This window comes from Mus caroli, chromosome 16, assembly GCF_900094665.2.
Source record: "Mus caroli chromosome 16, CAROLI_EIJ_v1.1, whole genome shotgun sequence".
Lineage (NCBI taxonomy): Eukaryota > Metazoa > Chordata > Mammalia > Rodentia > Muridae > Mus > Mus caroli.
The window spans coordinates 48,078,943-48,089,586 of NC_034585.1; the positions used below are offsets into that span (position 1 = coordinate 48,078,943).

The 10,644-nt window shown below is 35.6% G+C and overlaps 1 pseudogene across 1 annotated transcript; it reads right to left on the reverse strand.

Annotated features, from left to right (window-relative positions):
* Positions 1 to 8,969: 8,969 nt before the first annotated feature.
* On the reverse strand, positions 8,970 to 10,411 carry LOC110311597 (annotated as a pseudogene). Its single transcript, XR_002379978.2, has one exon. The product of XR_002379978.2 is annotated as an elongation factor 1-alpha 1 pseudogene (transcript).
* Positions 10,412 to 10,644: the final 233 nt, after the last annotated feature.

Below are 10,644 nucleotides of genomic sequence, written 5' to 3' on the forward strand. Positions count from 1 at the left end.
TGGGAAGCAGAGGTAGGTGGATCTCTGTTAGTTTGAGACCAGTCTGGTTCACAGAGCGAGTTCCAGGATATCTAAGGCCACTCAGAGAAACTCTGCCACAAGGAAAACAAAAAAGAAACAAATAAACGAATAAAATGGGGGAGGCGGAATAGGTAAGTATGTGTAAGAGATTGTCTCCTTATCAATAAATGTGGGTCTTCCCAAGGCTTGATTCTTTCACCCCACGACACTCTGTTCTTCCTGGAGATGCTCCTGTCTGAAGCTCCTCCAGTTTCTGCACAAGAGCCATATTGGATGCTGGAAATGTCTAAATTTATCTTTTGGCAGCTGAGTGAGTTTTTCCTCCTTTTCCTCATTGGGAAATAAAAAATAGGACCTCATTGAGAGATTTTTTTTGGAGTCATACAAAATTATTTAAAACATATACTAAAATTAGTTAACATCCCAGACACATTCTCTCTCATCCATAGATGGGTCTAGCTACAGACTCCTGTCAGTATTCAGGAACTTGCATTCAGGGACCTTTCCCACCACCTCATGTGCCTATACTATTAGTGAAGACAGCATGATCTCAGCTGTGAACACAGCATGACTGGATATCATGTAGAAGCTGAGTAGAAGTTGCCGATGCATGCCCCAACCCTGCACAACTCCAGGAAAAGCTTTCAATACCGGATATCTAGTAATTAGTCCCCGGATGCCAACATCTCACTTGCTATCACTGCAACTCTCTCACTTGCAACTCACTGATGAGGTAATTAAGCCCATTCTGCCACTCTCCTGGGAGAGGCTGCCCTCCCCTGTTTTCCCTGGTAGGGAAGGATATGGATAGCCATCAGTGTGGCCCAATATGAATTTATGAACTTAGAAATTTGTGTGATTCTTTTGCATATTTACTGTGGCTTGGTTGCAATCTTCTTAGCATAAACTTTGTAGACAATAGCACCATGTTGTAGTGTCAAAGAGTTCGACACACCTACTAGATGATGGCCTCTGTGACCTTTTCCTTTGCCAGCTTTGTTTTGCATCCTTTATTTGCAATGAATCATAACCATAACGATGGCCATGTGCTGAGTTCTGTGAGGTTTCCTAGCAAGTCTTAGAAGCAGAGGCAGTCTGTAAACTCCCATCTTATACATGCGAAGTGTGTTTAGATAAATGCCATGTACATAAGAATTAATGAATATCAGCTGGGTTTATTGCACATTTGTCTTCTGGAATGAGCATTTTCTAGCTCTAAGATTCACTTTTACATTGATAGCCAAGCTCCCACCTGTATTTTATCACTTTTTTTAACTTTAAATTCCTTGATTCAATGCCCTGTGTGACACCTATACTTAAGTTTCTGATGGCCATCTCACACTGGAGCTGTAGAAAAGAGAATTCAGAGTTTATGCTGCAAAAATCAGGAAGTATAATTGAACTGCATCACTGCTCTTTGTGAGAATTGTTAATGTCGTCACCACCATCCTGTTACTCAGACTCTGATGTTGCTTTCCTTCTCCTCAGGACCAAATTAAGGATAAGAATTATCCTGGCCAACATTATGTTGCTATGATTAAATAATCTAACAAAAGAAAATTAAGGGACAAAGTGTCTATTCTAGATCACAGTTCAAGGGAACACCTATCATGACCAGGAAGCTACTGTATAGAAACTTGAAGCCTTTTTCCATAGCTCATCACATTGACAATCATGAAGCAAAGAAATTGAGTATGTCCTGCTACTCAGTTCTACTTATTATTGAATAGTATGTCAACCAGGGCATTGTGATCTCAATAGTGGGATAGTGGGTGTCTTCCCACCTTAACTCATGTAATAAAGATATGCCTGGATTCTCATTGATCCAGAGATGCTAGGTTCTGTTAATGCGACACTAGCCATCAAAATGCCACCCTTGGCAACTTGCTAGTTAAATATTACTTCTAAGCCACTGACATTTTACCTTGTCTCTTTCATCACATGACCATGTCATGGTGGAAAATTCGCTTGATACAACTTTAAAAGTCCCCATAGTCTTTAACAATTCTAACACTCTTAAGTATGAGTGCCAATAAAATTAAAATAATAGCAGCAGCAACAATGACAACAACACCAGCAACAATAGCCTAGCAAGATGATTTAGTGAGTAAAAGCCCTTACTAGATAAATGCAAACCAGCCATCATTACCCTGGAGACACATGAGCTTATCAGTTGCTACATGCACTGAGTCATATCTATGCTAGGGCAGTCTATATACTCTATCTGCTGGGGTCTGTTGGCATCCCAGCAAGGCAAGGGAGCAGCCAAATTCCCTAGGCTCTCAGGATGAGCAAATCTGGAATCATAGGAACATTTCCTCCCCTTCTCCGATCCAGGTCTGCTCAGATTGGTTACATTTCCTGGTACTGTGATAAATACCTTGACAAAGGCAGTATAAGAGAGGAAGGGTTTATTCTGGATCACAGGTCATGAATACACACTGTCATGGCGTTGTAATCAAGGATGCATGACCTTGAAGCAGCTGGTCACATCTCATCCATAAATCTGGAAGCCGAGAACAATGAATGAATTCTGTTGCTGAGTTATATTTCTAATGTATCCAGACTGGGGCCCCAGCCACAGTGGTTGGATCTTCCCATTCAATGACCCTAGTCAAGATAATCCCTCATAAACCTTCCCAAGTAATTCTACATTCTGTTAAGTGGATAACACTAAGCATCACAACCATGCTTGGTTTAGTTTCAATAAATACAGAGTTTACACGTTACAAGAACCTGGTATCTCTTCTTCATTTTTACCCCTTCAGACTATCTATTCACTCAGCTGGCTTTCTAAACACAAAGCAGAGTATCTTCCCACTGGTTTAAATCCCTTCATCTCCTCCCACTTTCATCATAAAATGCCTCAGACTTCGTATTGTAGCCTAGAAGGCTCTGTGGGATTGCTCGCCTATAATCCACTTCCACAGGGTCAATAAGGTTTCTATTGTTACCAGATGGAGTCCATGTGAGGAAGACCCCCTCACACCAAGGGTGCCCTCAGACACCTGAATTAGGCATAAACCACACCCAAATGCCTGCTTTCACAGGGATATCCTTTATTAAGCGGGGAAGAAAAGTTAAACTGCCTGCTTTCAGACTCAGGAAGAAAAACAGTAGCAAATGACCTTGCAGGTGAAAGTTTTAAGAAGAGGAAAAGGGGAGGCCTGTTTTAGAATGGGCTAGGATGTAGTGGTAGTATTTGATTGGTTATGTTAATTAGGCGAGCCAAAGGGGAGTTTTGATTGCTGGACTTCAATCATTTGATAGCTGACCTTGGTAGTCAGCCTTAGGAGGAAGAAATGGGCAAATTAGTGAATAGATGCTGGTGGGTAGCCTTAGGAATGTAATCTCACAGTTTTAACAAGCCAGAGGAAGGGGAGAGAAAGGCAAGATTTACCAGCGCCAAGTTCTCCATACTGAAGCTGGCCAGGGTTCATTCATTGAGCCCCTGAGCATGAGCCATCTTTTCTGCCTGGAGCACAGGCACTGCAGGATCTACCCAAGCTTTTCCCACACCCCTCTCACATCTAAAATGACGACAACTTTCTAGACAAAAATTTACTTGAATCTACCTACTATCATTGTAGTGTTGCTTTATTTACTTTTTTTTTTTTTAAATTGTTTGCAAGATCATTAAAATCTGCATCTGACCTATGTTCTTTGTCTTGGTCCTAGCATCCATAAATAGACATTTTGAAAGTGTATTTTCTTTCCTTTCATTAGTCTTAACTATAAATGACACATTTTGCTATTTTATTTGCCACCTTTAGTCATATCTGTTTACATCCCCCTTAGGAAGATGAAACTTTAGTTCACTTGTATCTTTCTTTTATCTATTCCTTCCAAAACTAATAATTCTAATATCTATGTCTATTGTTTGCATTAAAAAATCATTAAAATATTATATAGCATACAATACTCTCAATGTTTTTCCTATTAGCGTAATACAATATGTGAGGATCCCTATAATACATGCAGGATATTAGTTTCTTGACTCTTCTGCCTACATTTATTATCTAATTTGTGATTTTTGTCATACACACATTTTTACTTTTATCAATCCTTTGTTTGGGGTATATTTTAATATGTGTTTTGGATAAAAATCCTTTTACGTTATAAATTTGGTAAGTATTTTTTTCTCAGAATTTGACGTTTAATTTATTCTTTCTTTTTAAAATGTATTGCTTAGTAATTTTATATATTCACATGATGCTTTTACCAAATCCAGCCCAGAAGCCCTCCTTTACAACTTCTGGTGTACTCGTTGCCTGTTCCTCTCCAGTTTTATGAACTCTGTTTTTAAGTCACCGAGTCTAAGCAATGGTGGCAGGTTTTGCCTTGCTATATACTGGACCATGAAAAGCCCAGCAAGAGCCACATCTCTGAGGATGGCTTATTTCACAGAACACAGACATTTATATCATGTACCACGTTTCTAATGTTGTTTACCTAAAGTCATTATGAACACTACGTCATCTATTTGCTCCCATACTCAGGAATTTTACAGTTTATAACTTATTTTCACTTTACCTTATGTGTGTGAGAGTTTGGTATGTATGCCTGTGCACTGTGTGAGTGCATTATTCATGGACTTAGAAGAAGGCAGCAGATGCTCTGAGACTGGGGTTACAGATTCTGGTTAGCAGGTACATGGGTTCTGGGAATGGAACTTAGCTTCTCTGGAGGAGTACTCAGTCTCTCTTTCAACTGCTGAGCCAAGTCTCCAGACCCAGCAATTTCATAGTTTTCTGTTTAAAGTTTGTGATATACTTCAACTTAATTTTGTGAGGTATCTGAAACCCGTTTTGATTATTTTAGAAATTCTTTATATGATGTCTAATAGCCTAGTCCAATGTAATTTTGTTTTAGTAGGATTAAATTTTTTTTATTTTTTACATAGTTTGCTTAGCATCCAAGAAAATAAGTTTTTAATCAATGCTTCCAGTTAATTGTGGGTTTTTATTAATATTCTTTATGAATTGGAGGAAGTTCCTTTTATTGCATTTACTGATTTTGTTAAATGTTGTCACGTTATTGTCAAGTGACATTTCTGCTTTTATTGATATTATCATGTTAGTTTTCTCCTATACCCTGTTTATATAATGATTTGTAGTAATAAAATTTTAAATATGAAACCAGTTTTCTATAGTAAAATATCAGAATCATATTTTAAAGACTTTCTTTTCTAAGTTATATTGTTTTTAGTAGTTTGTTAAAGACAAGCTTAATATATTCTTATGCATTTTTCTGGGTGCTTTATTCTGGTCTATTACTCTCTTCATCTCTTATTTTACCAATAACTCATTGCTTTTATTAGTATGTTTTCAAATTGGTTAGTGTCAATGTTTCAGCTTTGTTCTTCAATTTTGTCTGGGTCTTGCCTTTTGATAACATTAGAATCAGCTGGACAGTATTCATGCAATGGATTACTGGTTTGACAGAGCATATGTTGAACCTGTAGATCAATGTGGGACATGTGACATCATGAGTATATGGGTTTTCGCTGTACTTATTTAGTTTGTTTGATATCTTTAATCATATTTGTGTTTTCCTCATTTAAACCTTGCACATATTAGTTACATTTATAACTAAATATGTTTTACTTTCAATTCAAATTATACCTTTTCATACTGCTCTATAAATTATAATCTATATGTTTAATAGCCTAGTCCTGTACCCATTAACATAACTTTGTTGTAGTAGGCAAAATTATTTGTTATTATACTTTACATAAATGATTGTGATGGTGTGTATATGCTAAGCCCAGGGAGTGGCACTATTAAAAAGTGTGGCCCTGTTGGAGTAGGTGTGCCTCTGTGGTCATGGGCTTTAAGACCCTCATCCTAGCTAACTGGAAGTCAGTCTTCCACTAGCAGCCTTCAGATGAAGATGTAGAACTCTGCATTGCCTGCTTAGACACTGCCCTGCTCACAAATTGATGATGATGGACTGAACCTTTGAAACTTTAAGCCAGCCCAAATAAATGTTGTCCTTTATAAGACTTGCCTTGGCCATGGTATCTCTTCACAACAGAAAATCCTAAGACAATGACTGTGCTATCCAAAGAAATATGCTTTTATTATTGCTATCTAATGTATATAGACTTTTCATTTATTTTCTTTGTTTTATTTCATCATTTACAACTTCTCATATGGCTTTTAAAACTAGAGATGCCATGCTAACATTTTATTATACATGTATTCTTTATTAAGTGGAAGAAGATTCCCTTTATTGCTAGGTTTTTAATTTTGTCTTAAAAGGTGTCACATTATTTTCAAGTGATTTTTTTGCTTTTATTGACAGAACATGTTAATCTTCTTCTGTAACCTGTTGATATAATGGATTTTAGCAGTTGAATTTTAAATATTAAAGTAGTTTTGCATACTTAAATCCCATTTACCAGTGAGATAGTGTGTCTTTATAAATTCCTGGATTTTATTGAACATTATCATAACTATGTTTCTGAGAGATATTAGTCTTTATCTTTCCTATAATGTCATCATTAAAAAGTAGTATTTTTGTAATGTTTTATTCATGGGCTGAGCTATGAATTATGTTTTCTGCTTCTAGCCTTTGAAATATAATAAGAAATTATTATAATATCTTCATAAAGTATTTGATAAAACCATGTTTACAAACTCATTATACATATATAATTGATATGATATAAGATATAAGATATAAAAGATATGATATAATATGTAATATAAAATATGTAATATATAAGATATAAGATATAAAAGATATAATGTATAATATAGAATATATAATGTATAATATAGAATATATAATGTATAATATATAATATGTAATATATAATGTATAATTATGATATATGATAAATGATATATGATGTACAATGTACGATGTTCGATGTACAATGTACGATGTATAATGTATAATATATAATAAATAATGTATGATATGTGATATGTGATATATGATATATGATGTATAACTTATAATATATAATGTATAATGTATAATATATAATATATATCATATTACACATTACATATCACATATAACATGTGATATAGTAAGTACTATGTAATATATAATATAATGCATAATATATATGATATATAATAAATATATAATATGCATTATACAACATAATATGTAATGTGTATATGATAACAAATTACTACAACATACTACATATTTCATGAAAAATGTTACAGACTACATAACATATGCAACATATAACATATAGTATACACATACTATACATAACACTCAAAGTACTACACAATAGATAATATTTAATATATGAAATGGAACACATAACATATAATACACACTATATAATATAATAGTAATATATAATACATAATACATAATACATTATATACAAATACAAAATAAATAATGTACAATACAGAATATATAATAGAAAATATGGAATATATAACATATGACACATAACAGATGACACACAATATATAATATATAAATTGCAACATATAATATATAGCATGTAACACATACCACTTGAAACATGACATATAGCATATAACATTATTAAATGTTTAATATAATCAATGCAGAATATATAACATATGATATATTATTTAATATTATTTTAATAAATAATATATAATATAATGTGAATATATAATCTATAATATGATATATGATATGTTATATGATGTATATGTTATGTGAGAAATATGTATGATATATCACATATGATTATAACATCACATATGACATGACGTATAACATGAAATATATAATAAAATTAAATATATTTAGCATATATTATGTGTATATTCACATATATAGCATATTATTTGTCATATATAGAATATTACATATATAGTATATTACATATACTACCTGAGCTGTTCAATTTTGTCTGATTTATTAACATTTTTTAATGTTCACACATTTGTTCATTAATAATGTTATCCTGTCACTGCCCTTTTGTGTATGGTGTTTGTTTGGCTGTAACAGCAGAATAATTTTGACTTCATAATATAAATTTAAAGTATTTCATTCTTTTCAGGTCATTAGAACTGAGAGATTTTTATATAACTTCTCTATAAGTGTGTGCTAGAATTTAGTTACAACGCATCTGATTCTGGGTTTGCTTTAATTAGAAGATTTTTATTACTGAAGTTTGTTGTTGTAGGTTTTTTTTTGGTTTTTGTTTGTTTGTATTTTCTAGACAGGGTTTCTCTGTATAGCTCCAGCTGTCCTGGAACTCACCTTGTAGACCAGGCTCGCCTCGAACTCAGAAATCTGCCTGCCTCTGCTTCCTGAGTGCTGGGATTAAAGGCGTGCGGCACCACGCCCAGCTATTACTGAAGTTTTATTATCACTATTTACTTTCCTAATCATCATTAGTCGTTTTATATAGGTTAGGAAACTTATTCAGTAAATACATTGTATATTATAGACTTAATCTTTATTGCTACCCATAAGGATTGAGTCTGTATTGTATCAGATATATTTCTTCAATAAATCTACAAATAAATGTACAGAGAATCATACTAAGTGATGTTAGCATAGGTCATAATTAGCTTCATATAAGTCTGATAGGAGTTTTTTGTCCTGGAGTACATAAGAACTTTGTCATCTCTCTCTCTTTTTTTTTTTTCTCAGAACATTTTGGAGTCTGGAACTGTAACACTTGATGTACAGCTTTGCTTAGAGACAGTGTAGTATCTTTTTGTTGTTGTTCTCATTAAACTTGTTTTAATGGTCTCAAAATTCTGTGACAGATTTTTGGTCAAGTTGTTTCCATTAAAAAGTACTGATTTTGAAAACTAATAACTTAAAACTGCCACACATACACACACACACACACACACACACACACAAATGGTTCACAAAACATTCTTTCCTTCTGAAGGTTTTACGGTGCATTGTTATCATTAACCAGTCTTTTATTATTAAACTTAAATGGCTAATTGAGACAAACGGTTCTGAGACCATTCTTCCACCACTGATTAAGACTGGGGTGGCAGGTGTTAGGGGTAATATTCATTTAGCCTTCTGAGATTTCTGGGCAGACTTGGTGACTTTGCCAGCTCCAGCAGCCTTCTTGTCCACATCTTTGATGACACCCACAGCAACTGTCTGCCTCATGCCACGAACAGCAAAACGACCAAGTGGAGGATAGTCAGAGAAGCTCTCAACACACGTGGGCTTGCCAGGGACCATATCAACAATGGCAGCATCACCAGACTTCAGGAATTTGGGGCCATCTTCCAGATTCTTACCAGAATGACGATCGATCTTTTCTTTAAGCTCAGCAAACTTGCATGCTATGTGGGCTGTGTGACAATCCAGAACAGGAGCATAGGCAGCACTGATTTGGCCTGGATGGTTCAGGATAATCACCTGAGCAGTGAAGCCAGCTGCTTCCATTGATGGGTCGTTTTTGCTGTCACCAGCAACATTGCCTTGTCTAACATCTTTGATCGACACGTTCTTTACATTGAAGCCCACATTGTCCCCAGGAAGAGCTTTACTCAAAGCTTCATGGTGCATTTCNAGAGACTTGACTTCAGTTGTTACATAGACTGGAGCAAAGGTAACCACCATGCCAGGTTTGAGAACACCAGTCTCCACTTGGCCCACAGGGACAGTGCCAATGCCTCCAATTTTATAGACATCCTGGAGGGGCAGTCGCAGAGGCTTGTCAGTTGGACGAGTTGGTGGTAGGATACAATCCAGTGACTTGCCATCCCTTGAACCAAGGCATATTAGCACTTGGCTCCAGCATGTTGTCACCATTCCAACCAGAAATTGGCACAAATGCTACTGTGTCAGGGTGGTAGCCAATTTTCTTAATGTAGGTGCTGACTTCCTTAACAATTTTCTCGTATCTCTTCTGACTGTATGGTGGCTCGGTGGAATCCATGTTGTTGACACCAACAATCAGCTGTTTCACACCCAGGGTGTAAGCCAGAAGAGCATGCTGGCGGGTCTGCCCGTTTTTGGAGATACCAGCTTCAAATTCACCAACAACCAGCAGCAACAATCAGGACAGCACAGTCAGCCTGGGATGTGCCTGTAATCATGTTTTTGATGAAGTCTCTGTGTCCTGGGGCATCAATGATGGTCACATAGTATTTGCTGGTCTTGAATTTCCACAGGGAGATGTCAATAGTGATACCACGCTCACACTCAGCTTTCAGTTTGTCTAAGATCCAGGTGTACTTGAAGGAGCCCTTACCCATCTCAGCAGCCTCCTTCTCAAACTTTTCGATGGTTCACTTGTCGATTCCACCACATTTGTGGATCAGGTGGCCAGTTGTGGTGGACTTGCCGGAATCTACGTGTCCGATTACGACGATGTTGATGTGAGTCTTTTCCTTTCCCATTTTTGCTTTGAATTAGCGGTGGCTTTCACAACACCTGCGTTCTGAAGGCAAACCCATTGCGATAAAAGCCAGTGTAGTATCTTGCATGTAGTTTCTCTACTGCTTATTTTTCTCTTTTATAACTTGAATCTTTAGTTTTAAATTTTTCTCTGATGGAGCCTGGTAGCTTTTCATAGCTTGTAAACAAAAAAATGAATAATATTCATTATTGTGTTTATCTATAGTTTACCACTTCAATTTGTCTCTATTGTTGCAAAATCACTGTAATAGCTTAACGTTGTGA